The 17248-nt window shown below is 37.3% G+C and overlaps 1 long non-coding RNA gene across 1 annotated transcript in view; it reads right to left on the bottom strand.

Annotated features, from left to right (window-relative positions):
• The window catches only part of LOC144059481 (uncharacterized), an 88731-nt gene that overhangs the window by 2077 nt on the left and 69406 nt on the right, over positions 1–17248 (bottom strand). Inside the window, exon 2 of the long non-coding RNA XR_013295670.1 lies at positions 3769–3886. This is a non-coding gene — a long non-coding RNA (uncharacterized LOC144059481). The remainder of the gene's footprint in view (positions 1–3768; positions 3887–17248) is intronic.

Genomic DNA, 17248 nt, shown 5'->3' with positions numbered 1-17248 from the left:
TTACGTGACATTTTGAGAACTTTAGCTTTCTGACTAAACCTTTTCAACCCCGTAATATTTTCTTTCAAACTGGAAGGCCTCTAAATGACAAAACCTCAGATAACAAAGGATATTGTTGCTATACTACATACAGTACAGTCAAACAACACAATACAAATAATACACTTCCCTTTGATCGACTTCAAACTCGGCCACTTCCCAAGTAACGATATCATTTCATTGTAGATTTCCTGACTTGTCAATATTTTGTCATTGCATGACAGTAAAATGTGCACAGACTTCACATATCGAACGACATCACAGAATGATTTGGCAAGATACCAAGTTGGAGCTACTTAGTACATTTACGCACCTTGCTTTAACTCATTCACTCCCAGCCATTTTCACTGAAGCAACCCCCTTCGCTCCCAGCTGTTTTATTGGGTTTTGACTGATTTTGCAAAGCCCACAGAATATTGGGTATATTTTTATTATATTTATATAATGTTTTTTTTCTATCTGTTTCTGTTGTGCAGCATAATTAACATTAGAATGTAGTTAAGTTTCATCATTATTCACAAATCTTTTTAAAACAGTTGGGGAAAGAGCTTTTTTTCAACATGGCCCTGGTTGCCCATGGCTGTTTTACTGGATTTTGACTGATTTTGCAAAGCTCACGGAATATTGTGTTCTATTGCTATAAAAACACGAAACCTACCAAAAGGAAGAGTAGAGTCTCTTCTTTCATCAGGCAAAAAAAGTATATTTCTATCTGTTTCCGTTTTGCAGCAATTAGCATTGGAATATAGCTAAATTTCATCATTATTCATAAAACTATTTAGAAAGCCCTGGTTGATCTCTTATACTCTGCTGACTCCTGCTGGCCATTTTTGTAATAACTACCATGTCTTCAAGCATTCTCTTCAGTTCAGAGGCTGCATCAAAACCGTCTGTATGCTCTAGCATAAAAAAATAAAAAATAAAATAAAAAACATATAAATACGTCTTTGGGAGCATGGTAATATCGAAAATAGAATGTATTTATATGTTTTTGGGAGCCACCCTCCCAATTTTGTTGTTGTTGCCAATAATATGTTTTATGCACTCCCACTGGTCTAAATATAGTATTGTCGATACTATTATGTCAGTGGAATATGAGTTAAGCAGCAAAATCCTGCCGTTTTTATCCATCTCAGGGGGCGGCCATTTTGCCACTTTACATCACAGTTGCTCAGGTCTCGGATAACAACCAATCATAGCTCAGTTTCAGAAAAAAGGTGAGCTCTGATTTTCAAAGCGGCAAAATGGTCGCCAGCTGAGATGGATAAAAATGGCTTGATTTTGCTTCATGACTCTTTTTCCACAAATGTTATATGAATCAGAATGTCATGTTTAGACCAATGAGGTCACATATAACATATTATTATCAAGAACTGTTTAAGGCAACCAGTTCAAGGTCTAAGCAACCCCCGCGACCTTTGTGAGGACAAGCGGTTAAGAAAATGGATGGATGGTGAGCAGTAAGTACAAAATAGAAATTTGTTCCTTTTTTTTTTTTTTTTTTTCTTCAACAGATACTATTTCTCACCCAGCGGTGTTGTTGGCTCTTCTCCACTCTGGGCAGAGTTGGCATAATAATGAGGGTAGTGCAGGGCAAGATGCCAGGAGCGAAATCAATACCGCACTGAATAAGATGCAAGCCCAGCAGCTGCTGCAGTGAGGCAGATTTGTGTGTTTGTACTTGAGAGGGCGAGCGGAAAAATGTATCTAAACAATCCCATTGACACGGGTGAGGAGAAACAAATTAGGCCTGCATTTCCTCATGCTGCCAATTTTTCCAACATTTTGCGTGTGATGATGGAGGAGCAAAGCGGCCGTTTATTAACTCCGTATGGCTTAAGATGGCCATTAAGCAGAAAAGCTAGTATGTAAGTATGATGTCGAAGGACTGGGAACATTCTGGGGAATAATTTGTTTCCGAAAAAGTGGCTTGTGATTAGTGAGTCAGTCTACCGTGCTGTACTCACGTAATTGACTTTTCGCCAACTCGTACTTGAGGAGTGACCGGGCCAGTGGAACATGGAACGATACGCGAGCTCTTTATAAAATAAGGAGGGCGAAGGAAATATTTGATCCACTTGCTCGCCTAACTAGTTTGAGATTAGCACCTGAGAATTTAATTGCAAATGTCACCCCCTTCTTATGACGTGGTATTACGAGATTAAGACCTAGTCATGCAACTTTGACATAAGTTTAGGATTGTAAATTCAGAAGGATAAGAAATACACACAGAGAGAAAAATCGGCCCCTAACAAAATTAGCTATAAATGTACATTTTAATAAAAAAAAAAAAAAAGAAAAAAGGGAAAAAAGAAAGAAAATAGTTTATGCCAGGGGTGTCCAAAGTAAGGATATGCAAAGTGATTTAATAGTTTTAACACATACATGTATTTATTTTGACAACCAGCTGGCTGGTAAAGCAAAAAGTCAAGTACTTTCCTCGATTTTTGGGTAGTCAGCATGTAAATAATATTTCCGCTCTTAAAAAATAACAATAAAACCACCTTAACTCATTTGCTCATTTTAAATATCACCATGCTCCCAATGACATATTTATATGTTTTTTATGCTTTTTTTTTTTTTTTTTTTTAATGCTAGAGCATACAGAAGGTTTTGATGCAGCCTCTGAACTGAAGAGAATGCTTGAAGAAATGGTAGTTATTACAAAAACAGCCAGCAGGTGCCAGCAGAGTATAAGAGATCAACCAGGGCCATGTAGCAAAAAAAAGAAAGAAGAAGAGCTCATTTACCCACAGTTTTAAACTGATTTGTGAATAATGATGCAACTTAGCTATATTCTGATGCTAATTGCTGCAAAAGGTTAACAGATACAAATACAAAAAAGAAGAGACTCTAATCTTTCTTTTGGTCGGTTGCATGTTTTTATAGCAGTAGAACAGAATATTCTGTGGGACTTGCAAAATGAGTCAAAAAACAGTAAAACAGACGGGAAAGAATGGGGTTGCTTCAGTGAAAATGGTTGGGAGTGAATGAGTTAAATGCAGACGGTGGATTATGCAAAAAGTTGAAATTGACATAATATTTTATCTGAAAAAAAAAAAAATGCTCAGGGAAGCTCGTTATTTTTCTGTGAATAAAGTCTTGCACTAATACATTGTACTTTGTAGTATTAATGTGTGGTTCCGTGAAAGTATGACACATAAATGGCTAAAAATTACCATAAACTGACCATAAAATTTAGAATGCCATTCAGGCTCCGATTTAATGTTTCGTAGTGAGTATAAAGCACCTTTTTAATGCTTTGCTTCAGCATCACGCATAGCTTTTTGGTACTGATAAACAAGCACCCAATTGCAAGATTAAAAAGCCTTGACTTTTCCATAGATTCATTTAACACTTCATTTGAAATTTGCTCTGCAATGCGTATCGCGAGGAAAACGAAATACATACCTTTGCAGAGGAAACAAGTATGCTATGGCAAAAATAAAACGACCTTTTCTGTATATTCTGTGACGCTAAATAACACTCTAGTATCGTCGTAATGGTTTCTGTACAAGTCGAGTTTATATTTAATTTAGGAACATTTCATTGGTACATTTTATTATTTAGATGACTTCTACTTAAAAAAAAAAAAGTATTTTTTTTCTCTTAAATGGGCCTCTTAATTAGTACATTTGTCTCAATTTACACTACCTGAAATAGAAATTATACCCTAAAACCTGAAACCAAAAATATATATTTAAAAAAACAACAACAAGCTAATCTTACCTCTTTCCAATCTCTTCATCTATCTCTTAGAACGGGCTCCCGAGGCGTTTCCAGACCAGCTGAGAGACATCGTCTCTACATCCCGACTATCCCCGAGGCTCGTTTGCCTCAGGTTAACCTGCCAGGAGCAAAAAGCACAGTCAAAAGATGAAGTCTTACGATCAATCGGGACACCCAAACCACAATAACAGACGGCTCCAGGATAATTTCATCAAGATGGCTTCAGTGTGACAATGGCGAGGGTTTGTTGAAAAATGGTGTTGTTACAAGGAACACACGCGCATAAGCATCTGTTTGGTATTGAAATGACTGCTCTCTTATTTGCTTTTAGACTCAGTTTTGACACCGGGTTCTAGCTGCTGAGTGCTCTTTCATCTTTACAAGATAATTGGGGCCTTGTCAGGCATATTTTTAGTACAATGAATACATACCCATAACCTGTATATTTATAGCCCCCAGTGTGTATTTATATATATATATATATATATATATTAGGGGTGTGAATTGCCTAGTACCTGGTGATTCGATTCGTATCACAATTCATAAGTCACGATTCCATTCGATAACCGATTAATCCCGATACCAATCTATAAATTGACTACAGACGCTCCCCTACTTACGAACATTCGAGTTACGAACAACGGTACATACGAACATTTCTGCGCGTACAGTATGTCGAAAAATGTTTGGAAAGAAATGCTGTAAGTTAGATTTTGTATTGGGCGTAGTACTTCTTTCTGCCACTAATACCGACGATTGGCGCTGTGAGAGCTCATTGGAGGCTGAGCAACGTGTCGAGGAGGAGGAGGAGGAAGAAACGCCGGTCCCCATGAAGCAGGAAATAACTTTTGAAGCCGATTCCAGCGACGACGAAGAATCTCTCATGATATAAAATCCTCCTCTATCATCTCCTTAAGCATCGAGTACATCTTCCAAAAGTAAGTTAAACTTCATTTTATTTATCTTATTACGTACATGTACGTAGTACAGTACAGTACTGTACGTATTCTCTCCATTTTATTAAAAGTTTTTTTCAGTACAAACCAATGCAGGTTACTTGTACAAGCCTTAAACATACTTATATAAACCTTCAATATACTTATATAGGCTTTAAACATAAATTATAATACAAAATATAGCACTGAAGCAACTTACGAACAAATTCACCTTACGAACGATCGTCCGGAACGTAACTCGTTCGTAAGGTGGGGAGCGTCTGTATTGCGATTTTTTAAAACTCAAATTTAGAAAATACTAATCAGTAAACTTGTACATGTACACTGTAAGATTTGAATGAAAATGTATTTATTTATCTGAAAATTCAGGCTTGTAACTGAGCCACTGCATTTAACAAACTGGTTTTGCGGTCTGTTTCATGTTTGAACAGCACTGAAATGAAATATTAAGGCTTAATGTTCCATTAATATAACATTCTTCCATGCTTTGTTGAATATTTCCATAAAGTTGCAGGTGCCCGTCGCTGATTTCCGCTTGTCATCTTCTGCTTTGAAAGCTTTTATGTTATGTTTTTTTTTTTTTACTAGCTCCTGACGTTAGCTGCTCGTTAGCCACTCCAGCCTACAGTGCCGACTAACATCTTCTGGCCGCTCTTGTTAGCTACTCCGGCTAATTCCGGCTCGCTCGGTCATTCTATGCTATAGCGACATCTAGTGGTCACTTTCACACAGTCTGGCCTTAAAGTCAATATCGAGATCCAGTGGTTTTAGTGTACGTAGGATTGAGTGTTTCTTTACCATCTAATATAATGAAGCTATTTTTAATATTGAACAGAAATTAGCAAGGAACAAGTTAACACCACCATGATTACATTTTAACAAATAAACTAAAATTCTGTTAACTCATTCACTGCCATTGACGGCTATAGACGTCGAAAATTCATTTAAACTTTTTCTATTAGTAACATTTTTCTACTTTTAACAAGAGTATGAAAACCTATCTTTTTATTGTCCATTTAGAACAGATATTTGTGATTAATTGTGAGTTAAATAGGGAAGTCAAGCGATTAATTACGATTAAAAAATGTTATCGCCTGACGCCCCAAATTTTTTATAATCTTTAAGTCGCATCAGGCGATTAAAATGTTTTATTGTAATTAATCGCATGACTTATATAGTTAACTCACGATTAATCACACGTTATATCTGTATTTCGGAAAAAAATAAAAAATCTAGGTTTTAATACTCTTGTTAACAAAAGTGGGAAAAAAATGTTGAACTAATTGAAATAGTTCAAATGAATTTTTGACGTCTATAGTCGTCAATGGCAGTGAATGAGTTATAAAGAGTGCACATATCATCATATATTATGTATAAATATTAACACTGTTGGAGGACCCCCAAAAAATAACGACTGGAATACCACAAAGACAGAATTACTGTCGGATGTGTTTTTATGTGTCTTCACATGTCTCACAATTTTATTTTGGGTCTTTTGTATGGCAAGCTTTGCCTCAACCCACATCTTCCATTAGGCATAATAACGTATTACAAGCATGAAGCAAAACTATTTTAGTGTCTTGAAGAGAGTCTAAAGACTAAAAGATCGTCAGGACAGAAATAGACTAACTCTCTGCCTTCCACATACATTTATTCCTCAGACAATTTGGATGTTACGCCTGTGGCTAAGGCACATGATCATTTTTCAGCTATTTGGGATGGTTCTTCTGCTCTCATTAGCGCTCCACTGTGATTTATCTTAATGTTGTATTCTAAAAGCGGCTGGGAAGCTGGGAATACCTCTGAAGCAGGTAGAGAAAAAACAACAGAGGAGAGACACAGCGCTTCCAGTGCTTGTTTATTATTATCGGTGAAAACAGCGAGTGGTTCAGTATAAGATCCGCCCCCTTAACGTGTTCATTAATGGATGTACAAATAGCACAAGATTGGTTCATGTCTTAACAGTTGTGCAAGAAAACATAGCAATAAACTACTCGGCTAGGTTGTGCTTGTTTGGAACTGAAGGCTATGACTCGAGTTCAAAGTCGAGTTTCAAAGGATTGTCTTCTTCAGGGTGAAGTTTTGATCAGGAAGCCTGACAGACATCAGTTTTCAAAGAACAAGATCAGCAAACTACAGGCTCAGATGTCAACTATGATTTCAAACACAAATGTTTCATGTTAGTGCCGCACCGCGTACGATGTCCGTCTGTCCAGCAGTGGACCTCCAAGCAGTGATCTTCAGATGTTTTTTTACAAGTTACTTCATGTTAAAGATTAGATATCTGTTAATATGAAAAGAAAAATGCACTGAGCCTTCACCAGTCTTACAAATGTAATTATGCCATCTAGTGGCAGAAAAATCTATTCAATATCACACTTGTTTTTTTACAGAACAGTACATTTTTTTTTAAAATTTGACATGACAAAGTCAACAAACAGTAGGTGAGCTCTAACAAAACCGAAAACAGGAAACTGCAAAAAAATATCGAGGGTGGCATGGATGAAGTTAAGAAATGAGCAAATACGCAGCCGCTCTAAATAACATGGACAAGCCAAAAGCTGCTTCTTCTCCATTTTGTAGGTTTCTACCAAGAGCAATATGGGAAAATTTTGCATTGTGGGGAAAAAAATACCTAAATAATCGAGTACTGCTGTAAAATGTGACCCTGCAAAATGTAGTCTTTATAAAATCTCAGTCTGAGAATAGGCTGCTACAAAAATATCTATAACTTGTCTTCAACCCTATAAAGCCTGAACCCTGAAATATGAGAAAATTCGGATTCTTTGAAAATAGAATATTTATTAGTCCTTTTCAACAAACAAAAAAAAAAATTTTTTTTAAAAGTCAACTTCCACATATGACTTACATATTTGATACACAACGCCTTAAATTCGTACATTTATAACTGCCAAAAACATAACTCATATGCTCCCAAAATGTATGAATTTGGTCTATTTTAAATGCTTTAAGTGTCCCAAAGACGTATTTATATGTTTTTTAAAGTTGTTTTTTTTTAATGTTAGAGCATACAGAAGGCTTTGATGCAGCCTCTCAACTGCAAAGAACGTTTGAAGAAATGGTAGTTATTACACAAACGGACAGCAGGTGGCAGCAGAGCAAAAGAGATCAACCAGGGCTTTCTAAATAGTTTTATGAATAATGATGAAATTTAGCTATATTCTAATGCTAATTGCTGCAAAACGGAAACAGATAAAAATATACTTTTTTTGCCTGATGAAAGAAGAGACTCTACTCTTCCTTTTGGTAGGTTTCGTGTTTTTATAGCAATAGAACACAATATTCCGTGAGCTTTGCAAAATCAGTCAAAATCCAGTAAAACAGCCGGGAGTGAAGGGGATTGTTTACGTGAAAATGGCTGGGAGTGAATGAGTTAATAATAAACAGACATTTCAAATTTGTATTTCCAAAAAAATTGAAAGAACATTTCCCACTATTAATAAGTAAAAGTGTCTCTCCTTTCTCATTTGGGGCGAGCTCACTAAGATGGGTGATACTGCCCTCTAATGGATTATCCGTTCAATGCATGTGTCAGACCATATACGTCAGGTTTTTAATAGGGGAAAAAATATTATACTCATGAAATAGAGGGCTCAAAATGCCTTGCGTTTAATATGATACGTTTGACGTAGGATTAAACGCGAGCAGGAGTGAGAGGTCTTGAAAAAACAGTTTGAAATTCAGCAAGTGCGGCATATGTTTTTTGTTTGTATGTGTGCATCATGCCCAGCTGGTGGTCTCCATGGGATTCACTCCAGGCAACGTTAAGCCTGGAACCAGACTTGTGCATTATGCATTACACACTGGCTCATGTCCCTCCTCTATGTTTTCTTCATTTGCTCCTCTCTTTTCTTTTCTCATCTACATTTCTCTTCTGGTCTTTTATTGCCGTTTCTCTCAATTCCTTGTCTGTCTGCCGCTTCCCTCGTTTCTTTGCCTTTCCCCCCCCCGTGACTCATTTTCTTTATTCCCCCCCCCCTCCCAATGTTTCTTTTATCGAAACCATGAGACTAATATTAACATCGCCAAACAACAGTTACACTCAGCTGCGCTTTAAAAGAAGACGCGCACACAGCAACGCACGAAAATTAGAGGAAAAGGGAAATTTCCTCCCTCTGATCTGAGCGTCAGATCGGAATAAAACATCAGACAGAATTACAGACCTTTAATTTGATCTTATTCCCCGCATTCATTCTTAATCAGCGATATCATAAAAATCATCCTTGTCATTACGGTTACATTGCAAATGTGGAGCCCACTCACTGACGACTTCAAACGCAAATTGAAAATTTCAGTGCATTTTTCTTTGATCAATGCCATTCTGCCGCTGCCCTCTTTTGTCAACCCGCGCATGCCTTTCTCAAGTATGTTCTTTTCATGTATTGTTTATTATTGTGTTTGGCGCGCGCATGCCTCCAGTGGCTGAGATAAATGGGAGTTAGAGTAGACATTCTTTTGTTGCTTGCGAGATGTGGAACACAAATGGCTAGAATGGTGATACAAATAACAATGAAAGCCTTGCAAACGGGCAATTTGGCCTTCAGGATGAATGGCCACGATAAAAATAAAATGATGTAGCGCGCAGGTTTAGAAAGGAATAACGGTATAAATATAAGGAACGGACACAGCTCCCATATAATTGGCCAATGTTGTCTAAAAATTGGGCTATAATGGATTAATATATAAAGCTGTTGACATCCAAAACGTTCTGCTTCATACTTCAAAACATAATGTATCATCCAATTGATATCGCTCGCAGTAGCACAAAACTTTTGTTCCTGTGGTAAACCCAAATCAACCAAAAAAAGAAAAGAAGAAGAGCCCCTTTCACACTGCAACAAAATTGGCTCATCAGAGGCATTACGGACTTAATTAATTCTTCTTTGATCGAGAAGTCTGATAAAAGCGCTAGTAAGCAATTTTTGTCGGATTATTACGACTTCATACTGCTTAGGTACTGTAGTGGAAACATTTAAAAAAAAAAAAAATTAAAATAAAATAAAAATTCTGGGCTTCATGTGGCCAGTTGCTGATTACTGTCCTATTTCTTGACAATAATATGTTATATGTGACCTCACTAGTCTAAACGTGACATTTTGTGGAATATGAGTTATGAAGCAAAAACCAGCCGTTTTTAGCCAACTCAGGGTGCGGCCATTTTGCCACTTGCTGTCGACTGAAGATGACATCAGAGTTGCTCAGGAGCTCAGGTAACAACCAATCACAGCTCACCTGTTTTTCTGACACTGCACTGTAACTGCCACATTGTCATTTTTGTGCATTTTGTTTTCTTTTGCTTTTGGGTGTTTGTCGTCACCCACCCACACCAGGGAGGGCGCTGTAGCGGGGTGGAAGTGTGTATGTCAGTGAGTATGTGAGTAGAGGAAGAGTTTAGGAAGGAGAGTAAAAAGGTATCATGAAGTTCATCAGAGGGAAAACAGAAATATGAAAATAGAAGAAGGAAAACAAGTCTCGTATTTGGCATATTCAACTAAATTTCACAAAAGTAGGTACGATGGTGGTTAATGGGACACTGTTTATAAAATGAAACAACAGGATGGAGACAGATTCATTCTTAAATTTAAACTTTACTCGTCATTCACCGCAGCTAGAGCCATCAGCTGCCTAACACTAATCAATCAGATGCTAACATACTTTAGGTAAATGCTAGTAAATGACGGAGAGCAGCAGATTCGACACATCAACTTAGATACTTGTATAAAAAAAATACCAAAATGTATGAATGTGTAAATAATAATTCTGGAAACATAAATGTACAAGTAAATATACATTTTAACAAATTAACTTAAATGTTTGATCGTACAAAGTAAGGCGTCTTTGTCCCTGGCTAGTGGCCGTACACAACATGATATGGTTAATCTCTGCTAAAGCAATCACTCACTCCTTATTTGGAAACCCGACCGAAAAGTATTAGCACAAACAGTCAAGTAGTACGTTACGTGTAGTCCTCGTAACTTTTGAACGTTTTTTTTTTCTCGCAAATCTGTCACTTTATAAAGTCGCATATTTGCCGCTTTATAAAATGGCAAATCTACGAGTTTTTTTTGCTCGGAATATTGCCCCCGCCCTCTAAAAAAAATAAATAAATAAATAAAATAAATATATATATATATATATATATATATATTTATATGTGGTCCTAATTCGCCATCGTAAGTAGAGCATTTATAAAATGGCAAATTTACGAGTTTTTTTTCTCGGAATATTGCCCCCGCCCTCAAAAAAAAAAAAAAAAAAAATAAAAAAAAAAATAATATATATATATATATATATATATATATATATATATATATATATATATATTTATATGTGGTCCTAATTCGCCATTGTAAGTAGAGCATTCTATGGTCTGGAAAATAAAAATAAAAATAAGGGAACATTCAGACTTTGACGACAACTAAAACGAGGCAATATGTTTTAAGTAGCCTCAGTCAGTGCCCATCTGAGAGCAGAGATTTGTCTTTAAAAAGAATGAGGCTGACAAACCCCTCTTGTATTACAATTTGTTATCTTCCAAGTCCGGATTGAAGGGTTGTTAGTTGTTACAGCCTGGACACTGTTCATGTTGGATGCTGTGTGCATGCTTTGTTGTTTCCCTTTTTTTTGCTGACCTTGGAGTGTTTTACTCATACTGTTGCATCTTTTTTTTCCTTTCTATCGAGAACAAATAACACAACACAACACCCATATCCAATCTGATAAATATGCAGAGAAGAGCAGCAGGATAAACAAAGTGTGATGAGTTGCCAGCTCAATTAATTACAGCACACTTGCTGTCTTGCTAAATTGCCGGATGTTAAAGGCATGATAAAGCGGTTGTCTTACACATGGGGCATAACCCGCAGAAGTATAGAAAACCCAACACGACACATTAGCAATTAATGCGTAGCAGGTAATAGGAATTTCAATTAGTTGCGTTTCCCATCTTGGAAGAACCTGAGAAAAAGAATTAACGTAACACACGCCACTAAATATTGGTCTGTCTGATTTCTCTGATGTTGTTACTATGTGATCAACTCGAATACAATTAGAAACAACCTCAGTTTGAACCGTATCCAATGAATAAAAGCTGCACCCAACAGTCCGAATCCCACTAAGAAGCAGCACATGACTCAGCACTTTGACCCAAGAGTAGCTCTTTTGGCATTCACACAATTTTATTTCCATGTTAACATCTTGCCAATGAAGTGTTCCGCTTAATTCACCAAAGCTTATCTCCATGTGCAGCACTCTACCTCCCGAAGTCACGATCGACTTCAGAGTAAATCTCCCTCTTCAGCTCTAATGAGTTTATTTCCAGGAATCTCCGGTAAAAAAAATTCTCTGTAACAAGCATATCAAAGTGCAAGTGCAGAGCGGTTGTCTCTGAATGTACCCGGGAAAGAGAAAGGCCAAACTTTTATTACTTTAAAATATACCGTTTTCTCTTTCATGCAAAGTTTTTATTTCCAGCAAAAGGCATTTTCCACCATGGGATGACAACTTCTGTGTATAGTGAAACTACATGAAACATTTCGATCCTAAAATATAAATATATACAGTACAAACCAATGTATCTGCAGACGGAAGGGGGGAAAGATGGCATCTATCGATCCTTACCCAAGTACAACCAAGCTATTTCTTTGTATTGAAAGTGAAACACATCATGCAAACTGACAACTCTGCAGGCCTTTTCGAGCTACTCCCTGAGATGAAGCCGGTTTCAGATTTTCACACGTTTGCCTTCTCTTAGCTCAAGGGAGAAAAACAAATAATGCCCTCTTCAACTGAAAATATAATAATAATAAAAATCCCTATTTTGCGAGGTTAACATTTGAAAACTTTTCACCATGACTCATACTTGTATTATACAGTATGACTTCAAGTGGTAAATTGCTGTTTGAGCTGCTACTGTTGTAACTAGCTTGATGCGCTACGAACAGGTTAAAACAAACAAACAAACAAACAAACACAATGCAACAGGACGTCGCAATTAGGAAGTAAAACTGCTAAATGTTTTTTTTTTTAATAAACAGGCATTACAACGGCTAGCAAGCTATAGATATAGCTACAATAGCTACAGATAGTTATCTATCTAGCTAGTATTTAGCTAGCTAGCTAGAGATAAAGCAAGAGCTAGCTAGCTATCTGGCTAGCTTGCTAACTAGCTAGATACTGTCTACATACAATATTAATATAATAATAAATTTACAAACTTATTTGCAAGCAAAATAGTTTTGCTCTAAGTCCAGTATTAAAATATTTGTATTTACTTTTTCTTTGGCTGACTTTGAATCTGATGAGAAGTAATGCTATTGCGTGCTGTTAATATGTACAACATTAATGTACACAATTTGAGTCCAGATCTTAAGTGAGACACGTGTCATAGCGTTTTGTCTCTGACTTTGAAATCCAACCTTCCCTTAGAGATGACAAGTGATGGATGGAGTTGGGGGGAATAAATGTATTCAATATTTTAATACAAGTTATTAAATATATTTGAATGCTCTTAGCTGGGTGGCGATTCATATCGAACGCTCATATTGTTCGACGATGGAAACAGTGGAGCGTTTCAAATATGAACAGGGAAGATAAAAGTCTTTTCTCAATTCGTTATGGCTGATAAGGCCGAGTGTGACGCGCCAGGAACTGATCAGATTTTCTCTATCTGCTCTCTCTCTTTCTTTTCTTTCCTCCCCAGCTCCAACATTCATCTCCCGTCATCTCTTATCTACCTGAGCTCACCTCCACCCACCTCTACCTACGTGCACTGCGTGAGAATATATACACATTTTATGCGCTTGTTTTCCCTTAACCCTTACCCCAGTGAGATTATGTATCCTCTAGCCTACAAACTGTGCATGTGTGGAATTGGTCTTGAGCATTGAGTATCCGTTTTCTCCTTTTTGCTGTATTTGTTTGTTTGGCTGCCGCAAGCATTTCCTTTTTCTGTATATACCAGAAATTGTTTTGGCAGCTCCCTCTCTGCACCTTTTCCACTCTCGTCTACTACTTTCTTTCTACCTTGGTTTTTGTTTCCTGTTTCGCATTCCCTAGCCTTTCATTTCCTTTCTCCTTTAGGGCAGTGGTTCTCAATGGGTCTGTCTTCGGGACCCACCGTCGACTTCTAATAGGCAAGCTGTGACCCAAATCAAGTAAAATGCTAACTACCAAGATTTTGGCACAGTTTTTGAACACATTGCATGATCTTTGTGCTTTGTGTAATTGAGTTGGATGGCATCTTGTTCCATGACACACTGGCACCATATCCTGTGCTGCTGAGAGTGTTCTCTAATATTCTCTTCACGACCCTCAAGTGTTTCCCTCTCATGGAGGCAACACTATAAGCCCTCATAAGGAAAGTGTCCAATTTTTGGCTTTTTGCTTTATATTAAAATTAATATCAAATAGAAAGCATATGAAAACAATCACTGAGTGGTCTGAAATTGCACACAATTGTCCACAGCATGTTGAATTTCAAAATGGCACCATCCAAAATTTAAAAATTATTATTTTCATTATATGTGGATATTTTTTTTTTTTATAGTACACATGAGTAAAAATGTCCAAATTTTGTCCCATTGACTCCCATTATAAATCATAATTTTTTTCATGTTTTTTGATGCACCTGATGTGTTATAGTGCATTTTTGCTTGGTTGTCTTAGTCCCCTTGTTTCCCTTCGGCCAACATAAGTTGGAAAATATTTAAGTATTTCTCGCTGGTATAGCGTTCTTGTTTAACAAGGTTTTAGCCTTATTTTCTTTCGTTGTTTTCATGTCCTCTCCTTGCTGTAACACCCCAGCCTCTTTACCTCTCTTTGGTTTGCTTTCTCATATCCTCGGTGTTTTATTTAAATTCTGTTGCCACTTCAAAGTGCCCTGTTAGCTGATTGAAGCTTATTAAGGGAAGGCTGCTACGTTCGTTAGGAAGGCGTTAGGAAGGCGTCATGAAGGCGGTGCATGTGTGTGAGCGAGAGATGGATCGGTGTGTGGTCAGGCTTTTTGAGGCTATCGGTGTGACCCAGATATGGATGAACTGTGTTTATTTGGTCGTTGCGCATTATCTCTGCATTGTCCTAGTTTAATGCATTGCGTGTGTTCATGTGCGTGTGTTTACATCCTTCAGATGTTGAACAGCTTTGACTAAAAGGCCAATATTCTCCACTGAAATGATGAAATTCTTACAAAAGTACCAAGGGCTGTCGTGTTTCAATGCAAAGATTCAATGTCAAATCGTTTTAGAATAAGAAGGCATAAAGGGTCGGATGTTTTTGTATTTTTATGATCTTTCCGTTTAAAGTGGCTCAGTTGTGGTTGAGTTTTTTACTCCTCATGTCATAGAAAATAAAAACTGTCTTAGCTGTGTTGACCCGTTCTTGTTCCTTCACCCGTGTTTCGCAATGATTGCCTCATGTATATAAGCTTCTCATTCGTCGCCAGTTATACCTCACCGTCACGTGGCCTTAACCTTCACTGTTTCTTGACCTTGTCTTTTTTACCTCACGTTTTTGATACTTGTTGTCGTTGCTGATTGTGTGCCAAACCAAATCTGTCGTTCAGATGCTTTCATTTTTACAAAATGTCTGCCACATCTTAGACATAAACCAATTTGGGTTGAATTTGCTTAAACTAATATACAATCCCGTACTCAGTACATTCTGTAGAATAAATTTGACTCTATTTAGAGTAAATCTGACTCTATTTAGACTAAATTTGACTATTTAGAGTGGGACCGAATAATCAATTTTATAGTAATATTTACACTTGGAAGAGAGTAAAATTAAGAATTGAGGAAAAAAATAAAATAAAAGCCACTCAAGGGTTGAGAAACGAACTCACGACTTTCAATTTGGGAGACTGCCACACTACCACCTGAGCTATGCCCCTCCTACAGTTTGCTTATATCCAAGAGGAGACCCCCACATTTTTTGGGGGTCTTGGTGTTTGATGATTCCAGCTGACACAAGCGATATACTAACACACAGCAGGAGTTGCGTGGCTCAGGGAGTAGATCGGCTCTCTCGGCTTGTTCCTCAGCCCTTTTGAGTGACTTTTCTCCCCCAATTCTTTATTTTAATCTCTTCCAAGTGTAAATATTACTCTAAAAATTAGTCCCACTCTAAATAGAGTCAAATTTATTCTACAGAATTTACTTTCGTAAGCAGACTAAACAGTCTGACAGGCAACAAATTCTTAGGGCAATAAGTTAAAAACAACCCAGTTATTATAAAACTTGATATCTTCGCCTAATGTGTCCCCCAACAAAGTAGTTCCCAAACAAGAGAGGAGAAAGAAAAAAAAAAAACTCAACATGCTAAAATGTAGTGTTTCCAACAAACCCAAAATTGCCTCCTTGCCATAGTTTTCGAAAAACAGTTGTATGCACTGACGACTAGGCGGTGCATGACACAAAACTATGCGCCGATGGGGGAATGAGCGGTCTGAGAAAAATGATGACAGACAGAAACACCAGCGTGACCTTAGGGGCTCTTTAGCTTGCACGACAGCCTAACAAGAAGCCTAAAGAAACATGACAATCCTATGGGAGAATGGCCCTAATTGACCGGAGATGGGCCCACAAGCACTTTGGAAATACCAGAATAACTCGAGAGATACGGACGCTGACTTGGACTTTGAGATAGACGGACTTTTAGTCTTTTTACAGACAAAGACGCAGATGAGAAGACTGTCCACTATGTTGTCAAGTGTCTTCAATGTGCCCTTCTAAGAATGTTGTGTATCTGCGCAACTTCACAAAAATGCCAAGAAACCAAAACTTCCCTTTGAACTCAACTCTTCTCATGTAAACGTGGCCTGAGATGTCCCAAGAGGATGTAAAACTGAGCGTGTAGGAGGTTTGCAAATACGGGCTGCCGATGGCTCGCCAAAGAGAAACAGATTGACAACTAGACGAGGGGGAGCTGAAATGAAGCAAACGATAGCGGAAAGCCTGCGACATAAAAGTCCAGCACCAATTTGAGAATTCATGACCTTGAGTTAATTGTGCAGAAAATCTCCATCCTGGAAGTGTCCCGCCACAATTCCTCTGCTCGAAGTAGAGGCAGATATTCACAGAATTATTCACCTCATTAATTTTCTTGATGGGGGCTTCTGCTTTTGTTAGATCAAATGCTAATCTTAGGATCACAGACTCAAATTCACATAATCTTGAACCTTGCATCAGTCACTTCCTGTTGCACACAGTGTCTTTTAAAATAACACTCATTATGAGGTAAACAATGAAGATGAGACGATGCAACAATGTGTAATGTATATTGTATACATTTATATAATGTACATTGTTTGTAAACAGCACTACAAAATTTTAACGTTTCTTCAAATTTGATGCAGTTTTTTTTTTTTTTTTTACAGTACAGTGTACAATCAACTATAATATTTTCATCTTTAGCTGTCACAAACCCAAAATAGGGACTGTTTGTATTATTATTATTATTATTATTAGGGATGTTCAATACCACTTTTTCTGAGACCGATACACAAA

The sequence above is a fragment of the Vanacampus margaritifer genome, chromosome 10 (genome assembly GCF_051991255.1).
Source record: "Vanacampus margaritifer isolate UIUO_Vmar chromosome 10, RoL_Vmar_1.0, whole genome shotgun sequence".
NCBI lineage: Eukaryota > Metazoa > Chordata > Actinopteri > Syngnathiformes > Syngnathidae > Vanacampus > Vanacampus margaritifer.
Note: the sequence above shows the minus strand (reverse complement) of the source record. Positions and strands in the feature narration are given on the sequence as shown.